We start from the raw sequence: 9,015 nt of genomic DNA, 5'->3' as shown, positions 1-9,015 counted from the left end.
CCCAGAATGAGAACTTTGGTCGGTCTTGCACATACCAGGCCCTCCGTGATCCCTAGGGCACCCGACCTCTCTCCGCTGTTAGCTTCACCCTCCAAACCACGGATCTGCCCGCTGCACTTTCTCACCTAAAACTCTTCAGTGGCTTCAATGACCCACAGCTCCACTTGTCAGCCTTTCCGCTTGGATGACGGGGAACTAGGAGGCCCCATAAGGCCGCCAGTGTCAAGCACGACGTTTGCTTGAAGTCTCGTGTTGTTGTTTAAAAACACATGTGAGGTCTGCATTCCAATCTATAGTATCCATTTGCGAAAAAAATAACAAAACTGTGCTTCCCTACAAAAACCTGCAAGAAAATGGATGCTGCAAGCACTTACCTCACACTGACCGTGGGGCCTTCACAAACCACCATGACCACCATGCACTCCCAGAAATACGAGTCCCTAAGTCTGAGAATTGCTGCTTTGATGTCATTCATCACAGATGACGTTGAGGCCCAGCCGCATGCCTGTGGTCCACTTCTGGGGTTTCCACAGATGCAGCGGGCAATCTCTGCTCCTGCCCACAAGTTCTTGCTTCTCTCTGCTTCTCTGCCTGAGAGTATTTTTTTTTTTTCAGTACAATAAGAGCTTGCTCAGCCAGTGTGCAGGGCAGCCCAGCCCTGAAAGTCTGGGGATTGAAAAACCCCCAGGGCCACCCTCAACTGATGAGGGAAGAGCATTGGTGTGTGAGTCTCCTCGCCAGCTTCTCTCTGTGGGCCAGTGGTGAGCAAGTAGCATCTTCCAGGAAGAATGTCCAGGAGATGTGTGGGGAGGGATGGTCCTGAGAGAGGGGAGACTAAGCAGAAGTGGGCAGAGGGCTCCCAGGTCACTATGTGGGTCTGCAGTCTATGAAAGGAGGGGGAGAAGGAAGGAGGAGGGGGCAGGAAGACCCCCAGACTGCGGTGCGGCTTGGAGAAATTCTTGGGGGCCCCGGGGAGTGGGGTGTGGGAGTGGTGCTCACAGGGGAGCCTCACGGACCCAGCAACTGATTGCCTGCCTGCGGAGCTCCTGGTTTTGGGTTTGAAAGCTGAGGCAGAGCCTGGAGTCACCTGCAGCTGTAGGCTATCAGCTAACTGCATTCCTCCAGCCGGTCTGTCACGAAGGGAAATGATTATGTCCTTTTGCAGAGGAGATTAAGTAACTGGCTCTAGAACACGGGCAAGCTGTAGATCCAGGGCTTAACTCCAGGTTCTCTGGCTCCAGGGTCCGTATGCTTTTATTATTTTTTAATTAATATTTATTGGAGTGTAGTTGACTTACAATGTAGTGTTAGTTTCAGGTGTACAGCAAAGTGAATCAATTACATATATATTTATCATTCCTTTTTAGATTCTTTTCCCATATAGGTCATTACAGAGTATTGGGTAGAGTTCCCACACTACACAGTAGGTCCTTGTTGGTTACCTATCTTATATATAGTAGTGTGTATAAGTCAATCCCAATCTCCCAATTTTCCCTTCCCCCGCTTCCCCCAGGGTCCGTATGCTTAATCACGAACCTGTGAGGCCTTAGAGAAGCGGTGCCGTCCAGGATGCTGAGAGACAGCAGGGTTGGGAACCACAGGGGGTGGCAGCCCCACAGTGCATGTGTGGCAGACGCCCGAGGCCATCAGCATCTGGGCGTGTCAGAGCCCTCAGAGCCCCGGTGGATCTCCCAGGTCCTCTGCTCACATCGGTTACCATGGACAGTTCAGAAGGGCAGGGTCCCCAGCACTGCTGCAGCCCTAGGGCACTATGTCCCAATCAGCCCCACCCCAAAGGCAGCACGTGCCCCCAGGGCCGCCCCCTGTGCCTTCGCCCGCCACTGCCCTGAGTGACAGGACAGGGGACCCCCACCCCTCCAAGGTCAACAGATGGGGGCAGCTGAGCAAGCGAAAGGAGGTTGGAGGGACCTGGTGGGTCTCTGAGCACAGCCGGCCCTGGATGACTCCAGCCTGCGGAAGCTGAGCCCTCCCTCAGAACTGTTGCCCTGTGTGAAGGAGCAAAGGGGATCTGAACCCTGTTGGCCAGGAGGGGCCAATGCCTGGCTGCCCTGCACCAGAGCGTAGGTGTGGAGCGTGGCTGGGTTGTCCCTCAAATCCCGATTCCAAACCCTGAGCAAGGGCCTCGCACAGAGCCCAGTACGTGCTCTGTACATCAGGGAAGAATCAGGGAGTGAAGGAAAGGCCGAGATGCCTTTGCTGAGGAGGAGGAAGCAGGTGTGCGGGAGGGGAGGGACAAGCAGGTGGGGCGGGGCAGGAGACCCTCGCAGTCAGGGAGCAGAAGGTCCTTCTTAGAGGACCAGCCCAGGAACAAGGCTGTCGTGTGCATAAGACGTAGGTAGGAGGCCCAGGAGGTTCTTGGAAGCCCAGTAATTGGGTGGAAAACGCTGGTATGGAGAAGTAAAGCACAAGAGAACAGGAGGGACTGAGGGAAAGGTGGGAGGGGCTAGGATGCCTCCTTTAGAGGCTGGTTAAATGGAGGGGGGATCTGAGGGGAGAGGAGGGTGGAAAATGAAGGTTCCTTTCTCTGCAGGTGGCCAGCAGTTTCAAGGGAGAGGAGCTAATATTTACAGAGATGCCACTTTGAATGGGGCACTTCCCATGAAATCTCATATAATTCTATGACATTCTGTGAGGTAGTTATCACTGTTCTCCAGCAGGAAAAGAGATGTGGAGGTTTAATGTGGCCGAAAAGGCTTTTCTCTCTCCGAGATGGTGTGCATGCTCCAAGTTCAGACAGAGACACTTCCTGCGTTAGCACGTCTTGCTCCTCAGCTGTGTGGCATTTAAAGATAATGGTGAGATGTTAATGCAACCGTAGGATATTAACGTTTGTGCATGGTTTTCTATTTATAACTCTCACTGAAATCAGTGAGTAAGGCAATGGTTATTATAATCAATTCAAAGGTCAGTAAGGAAAAAAGTGAGCTAAAGAATCGTGAATTAATGGTGGCTGCGCATCTTGGAGGGGTGTGTGTATCTGTGCTGTAAATGGGTGAATGAAAAAATCACCATCTATTGGGCTCTTTCTAAAACGTGGCTGAAGGATTTTGCTACAGAAACTTGAAGCACAACTGTCCTGCCAGTGAAGAGTAATGATGGGTGGTCGCCCTGGAAAAGAAAGGCATGACTCATAACACACGAAGGCCATCTTTAAGTGAATAAAACGAATAAAGTGGAACTATTTGGGACAGTTCATTGAACTACAGCGGAGCCCGCTTCTGGATTACCTTCCAGAACAGGCTATTCTAGGCATAGTGAATATAAATTAAGAGAGATGGGGTAGAGTGTGAGGCAGTAATGTAGGAATCAAATCTTATATTATCTATTGATCAACTTCTTCGCCCCTGGTTAATTCCTTACGTCTTCTTCCCTGAGTCTCATACTGCAAAAGAAGCCCATTGTTTGATTCAGTACACCTTTCTGCCCACCAGCTATTTCAAAGCATTCAACAGTCTGTTCTCCAGTTGATGTGAAAATGCAAATCTGTAAGGAGACTGTGGAAATTCCACTCTTTCAAGCGAGCTACCTGTCAGATATCACAATAAAAACCAACGAGGGGACGTGAGTTTAAAAGAATGCTTCAAAAATGAAAATAAGGCATTTAAATGGGCAGTGGAAATCAAAAGAAGTTGCAAAGCTACAATGTAAAAAAGAACTAATTAGGGGAGAAATTCAGAGCAATCTAGACCGGCGCAACATGCAAGAAAGAAAGCAAAATAGGCCAGATTCAGAGGGAGGAGAAGAGGTTATCCGCGTGAAACCCAGGGATCCTCTTGTTTGAAGACGGGTCCTCTCTCGTTTGGGTTTCCCGGGAGCTGGCGTGCTTGAAAACAAGCAGGTCTCCGTGGTGGGAACTTTGAAGAATGTGCTCTGCTTACGGGGTGGATAAATGTTGGGTCCTTTTGTGTGCTCACCTCATGGCTCTTCCATGGGTCCCTTGCTCAGCATCTCCATGGAATCCTGTGGGCTCTAGAAGCAGTATTTGTGCACGTCTGTGGGAAGGTTCCCTGAAGCTATCGTCCCGTGGAGTGCTGGAGGCAAGGGGCCCTCAAGATCTTCTCTAGTTCCTTTGCAGACTCCTCCTTTCCAGCGTGTCCATTAAATGAAGGAGTTCCTCAAGCGGTTAGCAGGTGTTTAATCCTGTCCAAAACGTCCATTAGACATTTGGTCCATAAGCCATTTGGTCCAAGCCAAAAGACCCTTGATATTTGGTCATATTTCGTCCTGTCTCAAACATCCATGGAAACATTTGGTCCATGCCAAAAGTCCTTGATATTTGGTCCCATCCAAAACCGCTCGGCATGGACCAAATATGCTCGTGAACTTTTGGATTGAACTGAATTTCAAGTACCTTTTGGCATGGACCAAATGGCTTATGGGTGTTTTCAGCAGGACCAAATGTCCTGCAGGACCTCAAGGATCAGCCCTACACCTGCTTCTCTTTCCGCTTCTACTTTCTTCAAGGACAATTTCATCTGTGAACTCCGCTCCAGTTCCCACTTTTATGCTGATAGAATCTACTGTTCTGTCCTCTGGGCTCCAAACTTATATATTCAAATGGTTAATTTTGAGTGTCCTCAACCGTACCTCAAAGGCAAACATGCAAATGCGGTGGTTTGGTCTGAAACCAAGCTCATACTAATCTCTCCCTTCCCACCACCACCTAGATTAGATTCTACTCCAGGGCAGCCAGGCTCAGGGGATGACCCAGCTGTCCAGGTGGTTCTGCAAACCAAAGGCCTGGGGGTTGTCCCTAACACTCCCCTCTCCCCAGGGTCCCATCGTTCTGTTCATTATTCCTCTTGTATTTTCTCAAACCTACTTATATCTTTTCAGCTCCTCTGCTGCCTTCTTAGTTCAAGTTGCCATCATTTCTCGACCAACTGGTCTCCTAACACATCCTCTTGCCGTTCTCCACTCTTAATCAAGAGTAATTATTTTTTTAAATGATAATCTTTTGGTAGTGTTCTATGGGTCTTAAGATAATCAAAATCTCCACCACCACAACAGCCTTGTATGGCCCAGCTCCTGCCACCCACAAGACCCTGGCTCCCACACCTTCCCTCCGCCCCTATGCTGTCCCCCTCACCTCCCTTTTAGATCCTCCAGAATATCTTTCCCCCCCTCACCCAATGTGAGCCCTTCTCATGCTTCAGATCTCAGCTCAAGTGCTGCTTCTCCAGACCAGAGAAGATCCCCTGTTATATGCTTTTTGTACTTTCATTGCACCATATGCACGGGACAGACCAAAAGTTTACACTACGTGTGACTTTATTAAATGAATGCCTGGCTCCCCACTGGAATATAAGCTCCTCAGAGACAAGAGCTGTGTCTCTTTTGCCCAGTGTGGAGACTCCAGTCTTGAGGGCTGTACCAGTTTCGTGGTGTCCTCCCTCTACCAGTACAGGCGCTCCGTGGAGTTTGCTCAAGGATGGGTGTGTGAGTGAGAGGGCTGGTTCCCTCTGTGGGTCTTGAGTTTCCAGCTGGGAAACACTGCCTCTCTCTGGCTATCTTCAGGGATATGAATGAGAGAGGGCGGGGCAGGATGGCCAGAGTTTTTCCAGGTCTGTAGAGGAAAGGCTGTGATTCCTTTATTTTTACTTGGAGCATGAAAAACATCCTGGAAACTGTGTTCACAATTGTTATATCAGAAAAAGTGATGCATGGATCCAATCCGTGCCTATGTTTTAGCCGGGAGGAAGCCAGGAAAAATCCTAATACTCAGACTTGTTCTCTGCATACTGTGAGCTCTGTACACATCGCAGATGGTAAATGGCTGATGGAATGTAGGGTTAAGTGCTGCTGGTCGACCAGTTCTCCACAGACTAAGCTGAAGACGTTGAACACGATCTGAAAGCGTTAGGTGTGGAGGGTATGAAGGTTTGGCCTGGAATGCCTTTTAATAGCACATTCTACATGTGCTAAATCATTAGCACTGATTTGATGGCCAATCACTGACTTTATAGACAGCACCTGCATTTTGGGTCTTTCAATAATTTTTCATGAACGTGTTCATGTATTTTACCTCGTTCTTTCCTCTAGTCGCCAACAACATGGGCGTTTCTGTGCCTATAAAACAGATTGAGATGACTGGTCAATGAGATGAATCAGAGCAACTCTACCCAATTCTGCTGTGGGCTCCCTAAGGGCAGGGACCATGTCTTAGTCAATTCTGTGTCCCCACCTCCTGGCAGGATGCTCACATCATAGGAGGTACTCATCAAATGTTTGCTGAGGAAGTGATCGCAGGTTAAGTCTGTCCCGAAAGGATGCCTGAAAAGACTTCTGGGGACGTCCTAATTCCACCCGTTAAAGAACCATCTCCTTGAACGCTTTCATCCTGAAAAGGTTTTGGTTTTGCTGTTGTTGTCTTAAATACAACCTTATTGCATATGCAGAGGAGGAAGGAGAAGTAAGTGTAACTTGAGGCTAACATCCTTGGAGTAGCCTTTAGAGAAAAAAATTTAGGGAGCCATGAGGCGTTAAGTGGCAGAAAGTGGGTGGGGAGGGAGGGCAGGGTGTGGGCATCTCGGGGGGCTCATGATTGAAACTGGGGAGGGAGATCCTGCGAGGGAGAGGGGTTGGGAGCAGAGTGAGAGCTGGATTTCTCTGGGCATCACACAAAGCAACGCCAATTTTCGAGGTGTCATGCACAGGTCATACACACGAGCAGAGCTTTAAGGAATGAAATTTCCTTTTTTAAAGTGGAAACTTGAAAGGCTTTGAAAAGAGACTAGTTTTCTCTTTCGGATGCTGCCTGGAAGTGTTGCCGCGAAGAGAGCCTGCCGTCTGTGAGAGATGAATGGGAAGAGCTCAAGGTCAGGGCCACACAGGAGGAAGCCTTTTTCCACATCCTTAAGGAGCCAGAGCACAGCCCGTGTAGGGGGCTCGTGAAGCTGCAGCCCAGGCACAGGTGGGAAATGCAGCAGGTGGACATGGGTGTGGTTTGTGGCACTTATAAGGGTCCTCACACAATCTGATCAGCGTCTGACGTGTATGGGATGGGCAGTCATACTCGGAATTAATTTGCTCAGAATGGCTCCTGAGTTTACAACTTGTTAATATTTATGATGAAGTATTTAGAACTATCTGTGGCTTTTTAGACCTTAAGGTCCAAGGTTGAGAACAGCCAGACTGAGCAGCTCAAAGCGTCCCCATGTGGCCGAGAACCTGTGAGCCCCCGGGGGGAAAAAGGGCCCCCCCGCTCCTGAGCCCGCAACATCTCAAAGAGAAGCGTGCCTGGCCGCCTATCTGATAAACTCTCTGCATTGCTTTCCGCTGTCATTGGAATAAAAGCCACGCTCACAGCCCTGTCTCCCGGTCAGGCAGGTCTGAACTCTACTTGCCCCGCCCCCAGGGCTGCAGTCTCCTGGCCTTTCCTCCCAGTATCTTCCACTGCAGGCCTTTCAGAATCACTCAGTGCCACCACCGCACCTGGCAGCCCATCCCTCCTCACGTGCCCGTCCCAGCCCCACCGTTCTCCACCTCAGGCCCCTGCGTATTTCCTCCACAGCCCTTCTTGCAAACTCTCATCCTCTCATTCGTTTGGGACTTTCTCTGTCTCGCTCCATGATCCCCACCAGATGGGAAATTCCAGGGTGGGCAGAGACATATCGGTCTCCATTGCTGCTGAATCCACAGTGCCTGTTCCTGCCTCTGGTGCCTAGAAGGTACTCCGTGAACATTGACTGAGGGATGTATGGGAAGATTGGGGCAATGAAATCAGAGATCCTTTGGATGTGTGCAGAGTTGCTGTCATGTTTTCTGATGAGTAGTTTTTAACCTTTAACGGATGAGATGACGTTGGGATGCCGAGCACACCTCCGCCGAGCCTGGAGGGAAAGGTCAGGATGAACCAGGGTCCAGGTTCTCCTGCTACCGTGGACCCACTGGGATCCTGGGCCGCTCGTGAAGAGCAGCTACCCCACGGGATTCTCTCCTTATATATGAAAAGGCCACAAGGACCCCTGAAGGTGGGGGTGTGTCCACTGGGCAGAGTTCTCGTCTGGCGCTCACCCTGGAAAGGAGGAAGGTGAGGGCTGCACCCAGGCCGGTTCCGATGGGAACGACAGGCAGGTAAACAGCCAGGTTTCTACCCATCAGGTGCATCTGGATTCAGCAAACACCCCTCCCCTCCTTCCCATCTGTCTCCATGGACCAGATCCAGCTGGACTTTTCCTCTGTGAGCAGACAGATGGTGGGCGAATTCCTCAATAACCGTGGCTGATGGCTTCCTCAGGTTAGGAGAGAAAATGGTCACTGCTGAGAAGGGTCAAATCACACAGGGCTGACTGTAGTCTCTTCCATGAGCATGGTTAAATTTTTTTATTTTCAAATTTTTTTAGTTTTACTATTTAAAAAAATCTTTTATTGGAATATAGTTGATTTACAATGTTGTGTTCGTTTTGGGTGTACAGCAAACTGAATCAGTTATACATATACATGTAGCCACTCTTTTTTAGATTGTCTCCCCATGTAGTTCATTACAGAGTATTGAGCAGAGTTCCCTGTGCTCTACAGTAGGTCCTTATTAGTTATGTATTTTATATATAGTAGTGTGTATATATCGAAAGATGCTCAACATCGTGAATTATTAGAGAAACGCAAGTCAAAACTACAATGATGTATCATCTCACAGGAGTCAGAATGGCCATCATCAAAAAATCTACCAGACTTCCCTGGTGGTACAGTGGTTAAGGATCCACCTGCCAATGCAGGGGACATGGGTTCAAGCCCTGGTCCAGGAAGACCCCACATGCCACGGAGCACCTAAACCCCTGTGCCACAACTACTGAGCCTGTGCTCTAGAGCCCGTGAGCCACAACTACTGAGTCCACTTGCCACAACTACTGAAGCCCGCGTGCCTAGAGCCCGTGCTCCACAACAAGAGAAGCCACCACAATGAGAAGCCCGCACACCGCAACGAAGAGCAGCCCCCGCTCACCACAACTAGAGAAAGCCTGCACAGCAACGAAGACCCAATGCAGCCCAAAA

This window comes from Neophocaena asiaeorientalis, unplaced genomic scaffold (assembly GCF_003031525.2).
Source record: "Neophocaena asiaeorientalis asiaeorientalis breed wild unplaced genomic scaffold, Neophocaena_asiaeorientalis_V1.1 scaffold308, whole genome shotgun sequence".
In the NCBI taxonomy this organism is placed as follows: Eukaryota; Metazoa; Chordata; class Mammalia; order Artiodactyla; family Phocoenidae; genus Neophocaena; species Neophocaena asiaeorientalis.
The sequence above is the reverse complement of the archived record's forward strand: the minus strand, read 5'-3'. Positions refer to the sequence as shown.